This window comes from Saimiri boliviensis, chromosome 5 (assembly GCF_048565385.1).
Source record: "Saimiri boliviensis isolate mSaiBol1 chromosome 5, mSaiBol1.pri, whole genome shotgun sequence".
In the NCBI taxonomy this organism is placed as follows: Eukaryota; Metazoa; Chordata; class Mammalia; order Primates; family Cebidae; genus Saimiri; species Saimiri boliviensis.
The window spans coordinates 19,704,595-19,722,468 of NC_133453.1; the positions used below are offsets into that span (position 1 = coordinate 19,704,595).

Here is a 17,874-nt window from a genome sequence, read left to right on the forward strand (position 1 = left end):
GGATAAGAACTGAGCTCTTAACAACAGAAGCAATGGTGGGGCACGGGGAAGCATGAGCAGTTTCAGATCTGAATAAATCCACTCAATTTCTCAGTTTTCCTGAAAACCAACTAACCTACTTTCTGCCTCCCAATTAGACGAAATTCTGTTCTGGGAGGAAACAGGAAAGTAGAGACCTCATTTGAAAAACAACACTGCACTGCCCACACCAGCAGCTACCTAATGTCAACTTGAAAACTCATAACTCATTTACTTCAATGGCTGTTGACAGACTCTTGTCAGTTGCACTCTTAGTTCCGGTTTGAATCACGCTCAGGAAGCTGGGCCCTCAGCTGGCTTCCTCGAGTTAGTGGATGTTGTCATGAAGTTGCTGTCAAGGTGTGGCCCACCTGTAAGTGGTCAGGACTCAGGACCTGGTGACTGAGCCTCATCAAGGCTGTTGTGATAGCACATGCGGGTGGCATTCTTGAGCTGGGAAGTGGTGGCCCAGTCTGCTTAAGTAGATGTAGACATGACTCATTTGGAAGTATACAGCCAAGGGGAAAATCAAAATTTTCTTTTTATGTCACTTGTTTGGAATCTTAAGTCCACTTTTTTAAAAAAGCATCCTGTGACTGTGAAGAAGAGCAAAGTTAGTCCTTTATGTCACTAACTTGAAACTTGCCTCCCCGCTCTCCCTCCTCCACCCTGGTCCGGGTGGCCATCCCCTCTCTCCTCGATCTGAAGGGCTTCTTGGTTTCTAATCATATTGCCTGTCATCCACATTCCATTAGCAGCCAAATAAATCTTTTGAAAATTTCTATAAAATCATATTGCCGTACTGAGAATAAAACCTAAACTCCTCACTGAGTTAAGGGCCTATGAGGTGGCCCAGGGTGGCCACTCTGATCTCAATCTTGGCATGCCTCTTGTAACATTTCCTAGCCTCAGTAATCTTCTGTCTGTGTAATACATGCTTACTGCAGGGTTTTTGCAACTTTCTCTTTTTGCTGGAATGCTTTCCCATGCAGTCTTCACAGTTGCTGGCCCTTTGTTAATTGGGGTACCCTATGAACCGCCTTCCCAGCCCCGTCCTCAGTCTCTCATATCACGAGGTCTATTCTCCTGTACATTTCCACCCCTGCCAGGACAATGTATGCTCTGTGGAAACATAGGCCTTGCCAGTCCTCTCTTCATTATGCTAGGCACGCATAGGTCCTCAGCAATACATGTGAATGAATGAACCTCCACACTATAGAGAAAAGACATTTCTTTCCCTTGAACATTCTTTCCCTCTTTTCTGATCTGATTTTTAGTAGGTGGCATGAAGAGCACAGCAGTGCTTGGGAATCTCTGCTAAGACAGGCAAGAGAAAGTTCAACAAATAGTTTGGAGGGATGGATTTATCTGGGGGAAAAAAAGTCTCTTGCTCACAGTCCCAGGGCTGGTAAAGCAGTGAAGCTCAGATCCTGAGCTCCGTGAATGAGTCTGCACCAGTCCTGGAAGGAAAGATACATGTATTGGACTACTGTGCTAAATGGCATTTGAAACAAATTGTAAGTGACTTTGTGGTTTATCAAATAATCCTCGGTTATATCAGAATCATTGAATCTAACTTGGGCATGGTGGCTCGCACCTGGAATCCCAGCACTTTGGGCTGAAACAGGTGGATCACCTGAGGTCAGGAGTTGAAGCCCAGCCTGGCCAACATGGTGAAACTCCGTCTCTCAAAAAATACAAAAAGTAGCCGGGTGTCGTGGTGGGCGCCTGTAATCCCAGCTACTCGGGAGGCTGAGGCAGCAGAATCTCTTGAACCCAGGAGGTGGAAGTTACAGTGAGCTGAGATTGCGCCTCTGCACTCCAGCCTGGGCAACAGAGTGAGACCCTGTTCCCCCCCTACCCCGCCAAACAAACAAAAAAAAAGAATAATTGCATCTATCAGATCGCAAGAACAGTATAGACTTGGAAAATTTTAGAGGATTAAAAAGAGATATTTTAAATTATTTAGTCTGGTACTCTCAGAGGAAACTGACAACTAGAAACCTTAAATTGTTAAATGTCAGGACTGGAATCCAGGTCCCCTTTCCACAGAGCTTGGGCTCTTCTCAGTCCTTGTATTTCGGGCATTCACTTCCCCCACTTCTGCATAGCAGGGAATGTATGCCTGGGTGTGTTTTTGACAGGAGAAGTGTAACCTTAACACAGCCTTGAGCAAAACAGCTTCATTTTGTTCACGAAGGTGATCATCCATCTGCCAAAGTTGTTAATTCTGTGTTTTGTTTTGCTTTTCTTTTCCTGGGGGAAGAACTTACGAATTCATCCTTTTCTTTCCCCTCCATATCTGAGCCTCTTTAGAAATGATCCTGCCTCAAGACTAGGGGGAAAAAAAAATCCTATTTCAATAAATAAAACATAGATCTCCTTATAGTCTGTTTTCCAGACACAAAAGAGATCTACGTTTATTATTATTATTATTTTTGAGACAGGGTCTTGTTCTGTTGCCCACACTGAGTGCATTGGGTCGATCATGGTACATTGTGGCCTTGACTTCCCGGGCTCAGAGGATTCTCCCACCTCAGCCTCCTCCGTAGCTGGGACTACAGGTGCATGCCACTATGCCCAGCGAATTTTAAAAAAAAAATTCTTGTAGAGACAGAGTCTCACTATGTTACCCAGGCTGGTCTCAAACTCCTGGATATAAACACCGCTACTGCCTCAGCCTTGCGAAGTGCTGGGGTTACAGGCGTGCTGAGCCACTCACCGTGCCTGGCATGGCAGAGATCTACTTTTGATTGTTGATTAGGAGTATTTTTTAAATAATTTTCAACTGTTTTGTGATGTATGGAAAGGAAGACTCATTAGCAAGTAGATATCAAACAACCTGTCTTAAATTAAGGTAGCTTACATCTTGTAAATAGAATCCTAGAAAAAGTTTTCAACCTCCATGCCTTTTATAGTCATTTTTGAATGTTGCTCTAGAGATCTGTTTGGGATGAGTAAGATCTGAGTACATGTGAGATGAATTTAGGTGGTTAGCGACACGCTGTTCTTCTGTATTTTGATAATAAGCCTGATACGTTTCTCTTGCTTTCTTTAAATGAGTTGGTTCTGGCTTCTTTCTAATCCGTGTTTTACAAAGAGCAGTTGTTCCCATTTTTTCTTCTCTGATGACCAAACACTTTGAGAACATGTCAACATCATGGTCTTGTTTTTCCTATGATTAATATTAATCTTTCACCCATCACTCATGTTTAATATTTGGGATGAGAAATGGACAGACAAATGAGCTGATTCTGACTCAGTATTTCTCGCGAATGCCGTTCGTGATTTATAATTTATATGTGAAAGGATTTACTGACCTACCTGATAGTCCCTCCCAACAAAGATAAACACACTTACACATCATCAGGCTAAGTTAGATGCAGTTGAAAGGGACAGAGAATTCACCTGCAAGCACTTTTGGCTGGCTGCCTTTTCCCATGAATTTGAACTGTTGACAGAGAATGCTGAGGCTGCCAAAACACTTTCCACAGAACCTCCCAAAGCCCCCGAGGTTGGGACCAACTCCTCTTGCCATGCTGTGAGAAGGACCAGACACCCACCTTTTGTGTCCTACCAGAGTGGATCACAGAAAAGCAAGAAAGTGGACCTCTTGCTTCGGCTCCCCTCCGTTCCCTTTTGTGCATGTGGTGCTGTGAAAGGCTCACCTGTAAGCCCGGACAAAATGCCAAGTCATCCTTGTCAAACTGGGTGCAGAGGACCTTCCACTGTCACACGCTGTATTTCTTTTTTCTTCCTTTTTTTTTTGAGACAGAGTCTCACTCTGTGGCCAAGGCTGGAGTACAGTGGTGCGATCTCGGCTCACTGCAGCCTCCGCTTCCTGGGTTCTGGTGATTCTCCCTGCCTCAGCCTCTCAAGTAGCTGGGATTATAGGTGCCTGCCACTACGCCCTGCTAATTTTTTTTGAGACAGAGTGCAGTGCAATCTCGGCTCACTGCAACTTGCACCTCCTGGGTTCAAGCAATTCTCCTGCCTCAGCCTCCCGAGTAGCTGGGACTACAAGCGCGCGCCACCACGCCCGGCTAATTTTTGTATTTGTAGTACAGACAGGGTTTCGCCATGCTGGCCAGGCTGGTCTCAAACTCTCAACCTCAGGTGAGTCTCCCGCCACGGCCTCCCAAAGTGTTGGGATTACAGGGGTGAGCCACCGCACCCTGCCCACAGCTGTGTATTTCTGCTACCAATTCAAACCAGTTTCTTGGGACAATGACCCATCAAGCTGAAGAGTTCAAAACGCATTAAGTAGATTTTCACACCTCCCAGCTTACAGGAGTTTAACTGAGTCAGTGGGAAAGGGCGGGTTGTTGTCCACATTATTTTGTGTAAGAGCAAGACCCATCGTCTGTTATCCCAAAGCGCTTGGGCCTCTCATCTTTGCTACCATCCCTGGGACTTCCGTATAAAACACCAAAAGCAGACGGTGCAAATTCTCCATAAATTTCACTTAGTCTAGACTAGGTCTCTTCAGGGAGCTCCTTGAGAATTTTTATTTTGTGCTCCTCAAACATATGCAATGTTGAAAGATTCAAACACATATGATATTAAATGCTGGCAGGAAGTCCTATAAAGTCATTAGTCCATTACAAGCAATACCAAAAATTGGTATTAACCTGATCACATCTGTCAAATACAAATCACTTTTTAAAAATCTTGTGTGCCCAAAAACTTTCAGAAAATATTTAATATGTACACCTATTTTTAAAAGTAACCCATCAGAGGAGCCATGATGAAAAACCTCAGCAGAGAATCATAATGCATTGCTAATGACTGTAGCATTAGGGAATTCAGTCTTTTAAAGGTTCCTGTGCTTTTTGTGTGTGTGATCCTCAAGCCCCATCAACATAACAAAACAAAAAAAAAAAAAAAAAAAAAGAGGCTCACCGAGCACTTATTACTCCAGTCATTTCAGCTGCATAAATCATGATTCCTGACAACTCAGGCTGTAAAGTCGTTTGGATGACAATGACTAGCAACGCTGCCAGAGTTAATCAAATAATTATTTAACATGTGTTTCCCTTGGTCTGGCCCTGGCTTCAGAACATATTTCATTCCCAGGCCTCTGGACAGCCTTTATTTTTAAATAAATGGAGGAACTGAGCAAATATAGGATATACGTAAAGTCAATGACAGAGTCGCTTACGTGTCCTATCGGACTGTGTTCTCCCTCAAAAGCGGATTCTTGTCTAAATTAGCTTGGGTGAGACTCACCGTATTCACCTCAGTGATTTGCTCCAGACTGGCCTCACTATTATTTTTGCTTCTTCTGAGTGAAACCAGCTTCCTGGTTAAACTCTTTTTCTCCAGGTGATACTCAGGAGGTACCTTTTCTTTCAGGTGGTTTTTCTCCTCCATTCCCTCTGCAAGCAGACAGCATGGGTTAGGTGCATGAGTGAGATTCCAGAAAATTCTCAAAGCACCTCTGCCAGAGAGCACTTCCTAAGAAGTGAGAGGGAGCAGTGGTCTGCTTCCTTCCTGAAGGGAACAGCCTCATATTCCCAGCCTTTTAGCTCTCAGTATGTGCTCAATAAATAGTTACTCTCATTATTGCCATTACTATGATTATGTAAAGGTTTGATAAATGTTTGCTAAAACATAAATGGCCCAGTGAATGAATAAATGCACATACCTAATACTGGATGAAATTTCTACATAATGACACTAATCTGCATAGACCCACATATTAAATTCAGATGGGCCAGCGTGAGGAGAGGAAGAAGAAAAGAACAGCTGCTTCCTTTATTCAGCGCTCTGACCTGTTATCTGTAATCAGTGGATATATAATGAGCCACTCATCTCCATGTACCCCAAATATCAAAGGGTGAAGAAGAAAATAGCAACTCATCAAAAAGCTCGATCCTCTGTGAAATGTCCTAGGCAATCAGGTTAGGGGTTAGTGTCTCCTGATTTGCATTTCATGGCTGTGATTGATGTGCTAGCTGTGGTGAGGATTGATAGTTTACATGGCAGCATTATTTAAATCTTTCAAAAATATTTTCAGATATTTTTAGTTACTTTAATTCAAATCAAAGGCAGGGATTAGTTTTCTTAAAAAACATGATTACATACTTTCTGCATTTAGCTCATCTAAAATATTTGATTTTCTTGATTTTTTTTCCTTACATGGTGGTCATTTCAATTTTTAGCATCCATTTGTTTCTGTTCCTAATATAAATTTCAACATATTAGGTAAACAAATTGACTTGGCTTTTGTGCCTTAAAAATATGATTATGGAGTCATTCAATCAAGTTTTGCTTAATCTACTTGAATTTATATCTTCAACAGAATTAATTTATTGAAAATTGAATTAATATTTTTTTAATCTCAAAAACATATAGAGCTCTAGGTATTAGTTTGTTTCCCTGAACTGTTTAAGGCAATATTGAAATTCATAATTTTTTTCAGATAGGAAATTTTCAGTGCTCTAAGTGGAACAATTAGAACAAAGGTTAGAGTAGGAATAAGGGATCTTTAAGGAAATGACATAATGTTTAAAAAGAAATTAATGTGACTATAGGTTGCTATACTGCCTTCTATTTTTAAATTGTCATTTCTTATCAAATTGAAATAATGTATTTGTTTGTTTCTGACAATGCTCTGTTGTGATTAATCACAAATTCATATTAGCTGTCACCTTAGGGATGTTAAAAGTAAAACTTCAGGGTGCAGCAGCTTAAGTTTGTAATCCCAGCACTTTGGGAGGCCGAGATGGGCAGATCACAAGGTCGGGAGATTGAGACCATCCCGAATCCCAGCACTTTGGGAGGCTGAGGCGGGTGGATCACAAGGTCGGGAGATTGAGACCATCCTGACCAACATAGTGAAACCCCATCGCTATTAAAATAAAAAAAAAAAGGAGAGAGAGAGAAAAGAAATTAAAAAAAGAAAGACTTCAGCCAAATTAAATTTAAAGCTTTATTGAGCAATGAATGATTTGTGAATTGGCAGCCCGCAGAATCACAGCAGATTTAGATAGACTCCAATGGAGGCATGTAGTGGAAGAAGATTTATAGACAAAAACAGGGATTTGATGTACAGAAATCGGAAGTGAGGTACAGAAGCAGCTGGATTGACCTTTGCCTTGTTTGAACACAGTTTGGACAATCAGCAGTGTATGAGAGGTTGAAGCATGGCTGCTGGGCTTGGCCAAGACTCAGTGATTGCTATAGGTCAGGCGTCCCCAAACTACGGCCCACGGGCCATTTATCCGCCCCACCCCCACCCCCGCCACCGCCGCCGCACTTCAGGAAGGGGCACCTCTTTCATTGGTGGTCAGTGAGAGGAGCACAGTATGTGGCAGCCCTCCAAAGGTCTGAGGGCCAGTGAACTGGCCCCCTGTGTAAAAAGTTTGGGGACGCCTGCTATAGGCACATACTTCTAAATTAGATTGTCACTTTTGTCCACCTCTTAAGTTAGGTTACAGTTCCTCCACAAGGACTCAAATATAGAAGTACAGAGTCATTCTGAGACCATTTTTAGTTCACTTTAACAGGGAAAACGGCAGTGATCAAACTAAGTAAAAGTTTCTCTAAGAATCCTTTTTTTTTTTTTTTTTTTTTTTTTTTTTTAAGCTGTAGTCTCAGTCTGTCACCAGGCTGGAGTGCAGTAGTGCGATCTCGGCCCACAGCAACGTCTGATTCCCTGGTTCAAGCGATTCTTCTGCCTCAGCCTTCCAAATAGTTGGGATTACAGGCACGCGTCATCATGCCCAGCTAATTTTTGTATTATTTTTTTAATAGAGACAAGGTTTCACCGTATTGGCCAGGATGGTCTCGATCCCCTGACCTCGTGAACCGCCCTTTTTGGCCCCCCAAAATGCGAGAATTACAGGCATGAGCCACCTTGTCTGGCCTCCAAGAATATTTTATCAAACCTGGTAGTAATGTCTGTGCTTTAAAAAAGAATGCATTATGGTTTTTTTCCAAAAATAACAGAAGCCTATCACTTATCTTACGAGTTACTTCCATGGAAATTTGGTGGCCTCATTGCTTTTGTATGGAGCCCTGATGAAAGAGACCCCAGCATTATCAACCAGAGATTGGAGCTAGCAATCTTTAGTCTCATTACCTTTATATGTAAGAAGGGCTGCTTTCAAGTAGAGTTTATGACAGTGGAATTAGGTCTTATGAATGTGCTGAATCTACTGATTAATTTACTTCTCTGAGGAGAAGTAAATTTCTTTATAATAATAAGTTATCTCCCCCATTGCATTCTTTTTGTTTTTGTTCAGTATTTTTTATAGAGTTCCTTTAGATTTAGCAGGCCTTATGTAAAGTTTCTGTAGAAGATTTATTGAATCTTTTGTACAAAACATCTTCATCTGACATTTTAGAATTACTCACCTATGTATGGGTTTATACTGCATTCTGTTCTTGAAAGAGCAAATCAATTTTCAGCATAGTTTTTTTTCCATCCCTTTTTTTTTCACAGTCTGTTTTTCTGAAAACTAGCTCCAAGGTAAAAGGAGAAAAATGTAAAGAGATGGAACATAGAAAATAGGATAGAACTGTGCCTTGCTAGAGGAGATGATCTGAATTATAAACTAATGGTTGAAAGAAGAAACCTCCAAAGCCAATACAATAATTTATTTAACTTTATGAATGTGTTTAAATTGTCTAAATAAAAATAAACTTTTACCTACTGCCAATCTTGTCTATAGTTACTAAATAAACTGCGGATGCTGAGTTAGGCTTCGATCCTGGGTTTTCTACCTCATGTTAATAACAGAAGAGATGAAAACAACAATGGAGAAGTTATCCTATAGTGTTCTAGAAATTATATTCAGTGTTATCTAAAAACAAAACAAAAGACTTGAAGTTTTCTGAAAAGGCATTGGTCACGCCCATCTTCCTCTCTTGCAGCCATACTCCATGCAATAGGAATGATGAGTTACTCTTAGTGAGTAGCTAATATACAGCACACAGTGTCTTTTATCCTCCTGTGTATTATTTCATCATCGTTTCAGCCCTACAGATGAAAAAATTGAAGTTCCGAGTAGTTAAATAGTTTGTTCAAGTTCACACAGCTAATAAGGGGCAAAGCTAAAAACCAAATTCAGACCTTTCCCTTTATGTCTTCCACTGCCCTTGCTGTCAATTATTCCTCCGTGCAAAAAGAGACCACCAGATAGTAAGTATGAATTTCAGACAGAAAATAACCATTGATTTGTTTGTAGTTTATTTTTTCCTTTGTCATCCTTTACTTATATTCTTGCTGTTGTGGACGGTGAAACATCTCTGTCCTAAATATTTTAACCTTTCTAAATGGATGTCTGGTATATTCCTTTATAAACTTGATTAAGGTAACCAAAATTAAATATTTCAATTTTAATTCAACCTTTACATCTCTACTCTTTCCCCAAAGCCATCTTAAAATAATATTCTGAGGCTTGCTATCCAAATGTCACATATTGTGCTATAAAAAAAAAAAAATTCTGAGGCCTCTAAAGACCAGCATTAGGTCAGAGCCTGCAAAACATCTTTTCTGACTTTTCAGATGTTTACTAGAGAAAGGAAAACTTTGTATGAGTGGGATAAACTTGAATTTCTAGTGATGCAATTGTCTTTTGGAGTTTAGTCTCCTCAGAATGCACACAAAAAATCTTGAAATAACTAAGTTTAATTATTTAGTAATTTTTAACAATGATCAGGCTGAACTATACCGATTTTACTATCCAGAAAACAGAAGAAGAGTATCAAATAAAAAAATACTTGAAATCCAATACGTAAGAATTAACTGTATCATTTAATAGTTGTGAAACACAGTATCAAAAAACAGCAATGATCAGTTCATAATATTGATGTCAGAGGATAACTACTTACTTGAGACAGTATTAGTTTGGTAAATTTCCTTTGAATTTCATAGTGTAAGCTTCAGCATAACAGAGTTCTGTGTGTGAGCTTCATCTCTTTTACTTTTTCTTTGGCAGCAATCCATTTTTATAAGGATATTTCATTCCAGGCTCTGTCCCATAATTTGGGGGGCATTACAGGGCACATTGATATTGGTTTGAGAAATAATTTAAAATTTATATTTCAGACATATCAGAGTTCTTTTTTATTTTATTTTATTTTATTTTTTGAGATGGAATCTCACTCTGTTGCCCAGGCTGGAGCGCAGTGGCATGATCTTGGCTCACTGCAACCTCAGCCTCCCAGGTTCAAGTGATTCTCCCGCCTCAGCATCCAAAGTTGGTAGAATTACAGGCGTGCACATGCCGCCCAGCGAATTTTTGTATTTTTCAGTAGAGACAGGGTTTCATCATGTTGGCCAGGCTCCTCTCAAGCTCCTGACCTCAGGCAATCAGTCCACCTAGGCCTTTCAAAGTGCTGGGATTACAGGTGTGAGCCACCATGCCTGGCCTCAAGCACATCAGATTTCTGACATACTCTTCAAAACGAATTCCAAAACCAATTATTCTTCTCCTGAAAATAATTTGTCCCTTTAGCATTTGGGTATTAGAGAAAGGATGAGACGGTTTCAACCTATTTGAGATGAGCGGCATTTTTAAGTTTTTACTTAGCGATGGGTCTATTTACAGTTAGACAGTGGTTCTCAAAATTTGTCCCTGGGGCCAGGCGCGGTGGTTCACGCCTGCAATTCCAGCACTTTAGGAGGCTGAGGTAGGCGGATCACGAGGTCAGAAAGGAGATCAAGACCATCCTGGCTAACATGGTGAAACCCTGTCTCTGCTAAAAATACAAAAAATTAGCTGGGCGTGGTGGTGCCAGCCTGTAGTCCCAGCTACTCAGGAAGCTGAGGCAGGAGAATCTCTTGAACCCGGGAGGCGGAGGTTGCGGTGAGTCAAGATCGTGCCATTGCACTTCAGCCTGGGCGACAGGGCGAAACTCTGTCAAAAAAAAAAAGTGTCCCTGGACCAGCAGTGTTGCCATTGGGTCCAGAAACACGTTTTGCCTGGGAGTATTTAAGATATGCAAATTCTCCGGACTCAACAATCATAATCTAGGAGTGGGGGACAGCAATTGGCCTTTTAACAAGTCCTTTGTTGGTCATTCTGACGCATGCTAGACTCTGGGAAGGAAGCTTAGAAACCACTGATCTTCTGAGATTAGAAGCTACTGAAATGAGAAGTTTGGCATTTTTGCTGAATTTGGATTCAGGTTATCTCCAGTTTAAAAGCTTTTCTTTAGCTAACTAATGTCCCAAACTAGAGCTTAGGCCACAGGTGAGAGACCAGTTACATCTTTCAAAGCTCTTGAACACTTTTTGTTGTCTCTGTCTTTATCTCAGTCTGGGATTTGGAGTAAAACCATCTTCACAGGCAGAAGGTTAAGGCATTATTTGTCTACATCAGTCATCAACACAAAGCATTTCAATTACTATTGTAGTTGTTTCATGAACTTAGTGGCTCAAAAATTTAAAAAAATAGGATTATTCTTTTATTTCATAGATGAAAACAGTTTAAGCTCAGGATCCTCAGGAAAGAAAAACCATAAAACAATGTAAATATAAAATTAATGGTAATGTATAATTGCAGAAATTTGAACTGACTATAAGGAATTGCCCCCAAAATGGTATAGGAATAGCCTCCAAATCAGGCTACACCATTTAATCAAAAAAATAAAATAAAATAAAATAAGGGAGATTAAATTGCTGGGCGTGGTGGCTCATGCCTGTAATTCCAAGTACTTTGGGAGGCCGAGGTGAGTGGATCATTTGAGGTTAGGAGTTCGAGATCAGCCTGACTGACATGGTGAAACCCCTTCTCTACTAAAGTACAAAATTTAGCCAGGCATGGTGACAGGTACCTGTAATCTCACAGGAGAATCGCTTGAACCCAGAAGGCAGAGTTTTGCAGTGAGCCAAGATCATGCCAGTGTATTCTAGCCTGGGCAACAGAGTGAGACTGTATCTCAGAAGAAGAAAGAAGAAGGAGAAGAAAATCAATTGAAGAAGAAGGAGAAGGAGAAGAAGAAAGGAAGAAGAGGAAGAAGGAGGAGGAGGAGGAGGAAGAAGAAAGAAGAAGGAGGAGATCAATTAAAAAGTAGTTTTACTTATAATGGTGCTCAGTAAAATCAGCTTTTCCAGTAAGATGGTTGATGGAAAGTTTACTCATTTGTAGCAATGACAAAAACATGCATTTTATTACGCTTTGTCATTCCAAACTGAGGGAGGTACTGCAGAGGAACCACAGAGTAAAGACTCAATCGTGGTGTGCTTCAAAAACGACCCATGGACAAGTTATTCATCTCAAAAATGAACATGTCCAGCAAGATCACTAGTTGGCAAAGTATGACCCCCTGGGCCATATCTGGCCTGCCACCAGTTTTTGTATGATCCGAAAGCTAAGAATGCTTTTTTAATAGATGACATTTGGAATTGATTTGGTAATAATGAACATTTTTTTTTTGAAATCAAATTAAGTGAATTGTTCTCTCTCCAACAAAGAATTCCATTCTCCTCATTAATAAATCTATACTGCAGGCCTGTTGTGGTGGCTCATGCCTGTAATCCAAGCACTTTGGGAGGCCGAGGCAGGTGGATCATAAGGTCAGCAGTTCAAGACCAGCCTGGCCAACATTTCAGTAGAAACCCTGTCTCTACTAAAAATACAAAAATTAGCTGGGCATGGTGGCACACACCTGTAGTCCCAGCTACTTGGGAGGCTGAGGCAGGAGAACTGCTTGAACCCAGGAGGCAGAGGTTGTAGTGAGCTGAGATCGCACCACTGCACTCCAGTCTGGGTAACAGAGCGAGACTATGCCTCAAAAAATAAAAATAAAAATAAAATAAATCTATACTGCAAAAAGTACTTACTATTTATATGATTTACTATTATATTTTGAATTCTATCACTAAAAAAATTGAGAAAATTTGTTTTCTATCATGTTACATGCATAATAACAAATATGATGAAGTACCTTCAGAGGCAGAAGATTAAGGCATTGTCTACAAAGCACCTTCATCATATCCTTGGTTTTCCTCTTGGCTCCTGGCTCTTTACAGAAACATTTGCCGATCCCTGGATGAGATGATTTTTAAGGTCCCTTCAACAATCTAATTTTTAACTATTCTCTATAGATAGCAGTCAGACCAGTTGTAGCATGCAGGTGATTTGGACAATATGGGTTTGCCAGCGTTTAACTGTTCATGAATAGAGGAGAGTCAGATGGGCCCAATAGCAGTCTCAATTGTCCATCTTCATTCTGTCTGTTTGAAAAGAAAGAGAAGTCTGTTAGCATATTAGTTTAAGTCATATTGTCTGTGTTAGAAAATCAACCCTGCCTTGGGCAAATCTTTAACCTCTGCGCCTTAATATGCCCATCTGTACTATGGGGAATCTATGGGTTCACGTCTTCCCCAAAGATGGCTGGTGCTTGCACCTTGTTGCAAAAACTTCAAAAGCTGTAATGCTCTTTGACAGATACTGTTTCTTTCCCATCATTTTTTTCTTATATTATTAACATAATAAATAGTCTAACAGCAAGTGAAAAATTTATCAAAGAACTAATTTAATAATGGCCACTAAATGACTTTGATATTTCCAACATAGATTCCTAAGCATACTGGATATACTATGTATCCAGTACAGAGAAGGCAGAGTTCCCCATGGAAGCTTTTTGGTCATGTGTGCCTAATATCATGCCCACAGGATAGAGTTGGGGAGACCTAGAAGCCTCTTTGTCAAATATTTTACGGGAACCAGTTTGCATAAATGGTTCAGATTCTCCTTAGAGAATCAACATCAGAACTTCCAGACCTTCAGGCGACTCTATATTACGATGCAAATTTGTTACCTGGAAAGGTAATTTTTAACCCCTCATTAATGTTCATTTGTTAGTACTTTAGCCCAAATTAAGTTTTCAATATTAGGCAGCTGGCTGAGAGCAGTACTTTAAGAAGTGAACCGGATTCTTCTAAGTAGATTCACAGTAAATTTTGAAAATAGGTCCTTGGTGATTGTGATACATCCTTCTTCACTTTCAGTGCCCTGTGTTTGCAAAAGTGTGTGTGTGTGTTTGTGTGTGTGCACACAGGAGCACACACACAAGGCCCTATGCTGTAGCATTGTCTGATAGAGATATAATGATATAATGCAAGCCACATAGATAATTTTAAGTGTTTTAGTAGCCACATTGCAAAATAAATTTTAAAGGTGAAATTAAATTTAATAATTTTAGTCTACATTCAAAACATTACTTTTTTTCTATTTTTTTTCTTTTTCTCTTTTTTTTTCTACGTGCAGACAAAACATTGCTTTCAACATGCAATCAATATAAAAATTGTTAATGATATTTTACTTTTGGGATACTAAGTGTTTGGTATCGGGTGTATATTTTTTACTCACAGCCAGTCTTCATTGACCAGCCAGATTTCAAGTGCTCAGTAACCACATGGGGTGAGCAGTTATGTTAATGGACAGTGCAGCTCTGGAGGGCCTTGAACTGGAAAGTGGGTCACAGAGAGCAAAGTGTGGCTGCTTTCATGGCTGATGAAGGCAGCAAAGGGTTGGGCTGGGGGCACGAAGAGATGTTAAGACCACCCCCAGATCCTCACCCCTCCATTATAACCAAGTCATATTTTTGCTGAAGGTCAGACCTAACTCTAGGTAGCTTAACCTTATGCACATAAAAATTTTCATGAAAACATAAGTTTTCGCTGGAGTTAGATGCTTGACTTTACCGCTTAACTATATGACCTTGGACAAGTTGCTGAAAACCCTGTTTCTGCATCTGTAAAATGGGAACACTGATAATGCCTCAAGCTCACAGAATTATTGTGACAATTAAATGGACTAATGAGCATAAAAACAATAAACACTCAGTGAACAATTGATATTTATTTTCCCAACTGCCATTATTAGCTACTCTTAGGCACTAAATTAGTTTTAAAATGAACTATAAAGACAATTAGATACTATCAATTTTTCTATATTTCTTAACAGAAAAATGTCGTAGCCACATAAAGAAAATGTTTCAAATAGTAGGTATAATTAGCTCATTAAATTGGGCATTATACTGTCATGTACACACGTCAATGCACCAAAAGTCCCAAAGATACTACATTACCACGACTACTTTAAAATTCAGTGTTGGGCTGGGCATGGTGGCTCACGCCTGTAATCCAAGCACTTTGGAGGCCAAGGCGGGCGGATCACCTGAGGTCGGGAGTTCAAGACCAGCCTGACCAACATGGTGAAACCCTGTCTTTAAAAGAAATTCAACGTTGTTATGATAGTGGGTGAGCCAATGAGAGGAAAGAGTTGCTTCTTCTTTTTCCTCTTCTTCCTCTTCCTTGTTCTCCTTCTTCTCCTTCTCCATCTTTTTAAAATTTAAGGTCAGCAGAAAAAACTAATTAAAGCAAAGGTAAAGGAATTGAATGTAAAGTTTGCATCACACATGTGAACTAATCTTTTCTCCACGGCATATCTAGAAGATCAAGTAAGACACCCATTCAAATGGTTCATTAACTAGTGAACCTTCACTGGAAATAGGACAGGAGAAAGTTGTTTCCTGCTCCCAAAGTCATTAGTATTCAGAAATACGGTGTAGCAGTTCTCACCTTAAATAAAAGGATGAGAAATAATAACAGTCAACGCTTGTTACGCCAGGTATATCTTTCACAGGGGTTTTATTTAGAATGAAAGAGATAGTGAAAGTTTTAAGATGCTAGTAAGTAGTGAATAAATGCAGAATGTACTTACACATTTATGCACCAAATGCTGGAAGGCTATGTACCACATAGAGCAAAGAAATGTACTAAACCATCAATTTACTAGGTCATTTTAAATGTAGGCAGCAAAATGGCAGTGTGTGTGAAAAGCCACTACTATATTTTGAGAGAACCTTTCTAAGAATCCTGAAATATTAATAACATGGTCTTAATGTGGTTGAAGACAAAAGAATGTGTTAAGGGTAGCAAGGGCTGCCGAGAATAGCACAATGACAATTTTGTATTTTCTGCCTCTGCTTATAAAAGCAAAAAGAAAAGAGAATAAAAATAGGGTGTTTAAAGAACAGCAGCCTTCAATTTTCTAAATTGGTATAAAACTGTATTTCCCAAATGAATTCACATATGTTTATTCCTGATGACATATTAATACCAGCTTCGAGGAAAAACAGAAAAAAATATAAACTTGCAGATGCACTTTTTCTTAAATTCACGTAATATATATACCAAGTTTTTTCACTGTAAGAAATTTAATGAAATTGAAGGAAACCTTTTCCATTTGACTTTTGTGAACAATGAGTTTAATGTTTTAACTGGAAGTAGTTTCATCAGAATAGCTTTTCAAATACATGATTTTCACTTTGTGATGATCAGTCAGTGGACAGTTTTTCGTCCTTGTTGATCTTCCACTCCCTCTGTGAGTTTTGATTTTGATGCTTGATGAAATTGAGGGGTGCATGTGAATCAGTCAGTAATATGCAGTTTTCTGCAAACATTCAGATGTGAAAAAAAAAAATGAAAACATTTTTTGCTTTCTTCAAAGTCTTGAGTTGCCACGAGTTGCTTTTGTCAACTGCAACTGACTGAGTGGCAGGTAGGACCCAGTGGGTTTGTGTTCCTCTTCAGAGACTCATTGTGTTTGATGTGGGAAAGCTGGGCTTGACCCCCAGTCTTTCTTCCTGCCAAAGTCAGGGGTTTCTGATTTTACTCAAAACCCTAGGGCCATCTTAAGCATGACCAAAAAAGCACCTTGCAAGTTGAACCTTATCTAATTATGCAATGTGTATAAACTGGAGACACATAAATCTCAGTCATTGGAGCAACTTGTTTTTCTAAGATGCTCCGGTCCAGTGAAAGACTAAAGCAAATAAGAGAGAGATGGATCTCCCAGCACTTTTATTGTCGGTGCTCCACATGTCATAAAGTTTTGGCTTGTTAAAGGAAATTCCATAAACAACTTCAGTTAGAATGAAGTAATTGTGTACCTTTCTGAGCCTCTGCTAAATTCCCTTTCCGCCTGCCATTACAAGAGTATGATTAAGAAAATGCCAACAGGATATGCAAGTGGGTGGAATAGACTTCAACTGGAAGCCATACAGATGCTTGATGGATGAGTAGCAACAATGTGATGTGGCCCTATCTCCACAGAGAATCAGGCAGCTTCGTGGATCTCTTTCTAGTACTCGTTTGAATAAGATCTGCTGCGTTGCTAGCATAGTTTGTCTGTTTTGACTGCCAGGCTGATGGAAAATGTCTGATGGGTCCTTCTTCTCACTGCTGTTTCTAATAGTATAGATACATCCCAAAGACATGATGAATGAAAAGAAATGAGAGTGAATCATCCTGGGAAGATTGGGGTCACTGGCACATTTTCTTTGAACCTCTGGTGCTATGAAATAACTTTATTCTTAATGGCCTTGGCTTTGTGGGTTTAATCATGATGCTGTTGGTCAGTTTTTATTTGGGGTTGAGACACATTTCAGAGGTGATCAGGTGTTGGTCAGTTTTTATCTGGAGTTGAGACACGTTTCAGAGGTGATCATGAAGGCCATAGGGGAAGAAAAAAAAGTGAGGAGCAAGACCCTAGTCATTATTTTTTATTATGAGTTTTCCCAGAATTAGTGAGTTTTTCCACACTAGTAAAAGCAGTCCTTAGTGTCAGTATGATGGCAGTGTCAGTATAATGTTTATGAAGATGAAGTCATGGAAAGCGTGTCAGGTGTATAAAAAACTACATAGCCCGTGTTCTCTATACCAGCCTCTTGGGAGGTGTGTGCATTGTGGGGGAAGGGTGCTAGAAAAATAGAGGGAAAAACAGGAGGGTTTTATTAACTCAGAAATAGACACAAAATATTCATTGATCAAAAAAAAATCTTAGCATATGGTATTCCAAAATCTACAATTTATAATTTTTATTATTTCACCCT

General features: G+C 39.8%; 1 protein-coding gene across 2 annotated transcripts in view; it reads left to right on the plus strand.

Moving 5' to 3' along the window:
* EPHA4 (EPH receptor A4) overlaps nt 1–17,874 on the plus strand; it is a 155,151-nt gene that overhangs the window by 54,808 nt on the left and 82,469 nt on the right. The window lies entirely within an intron of this gene.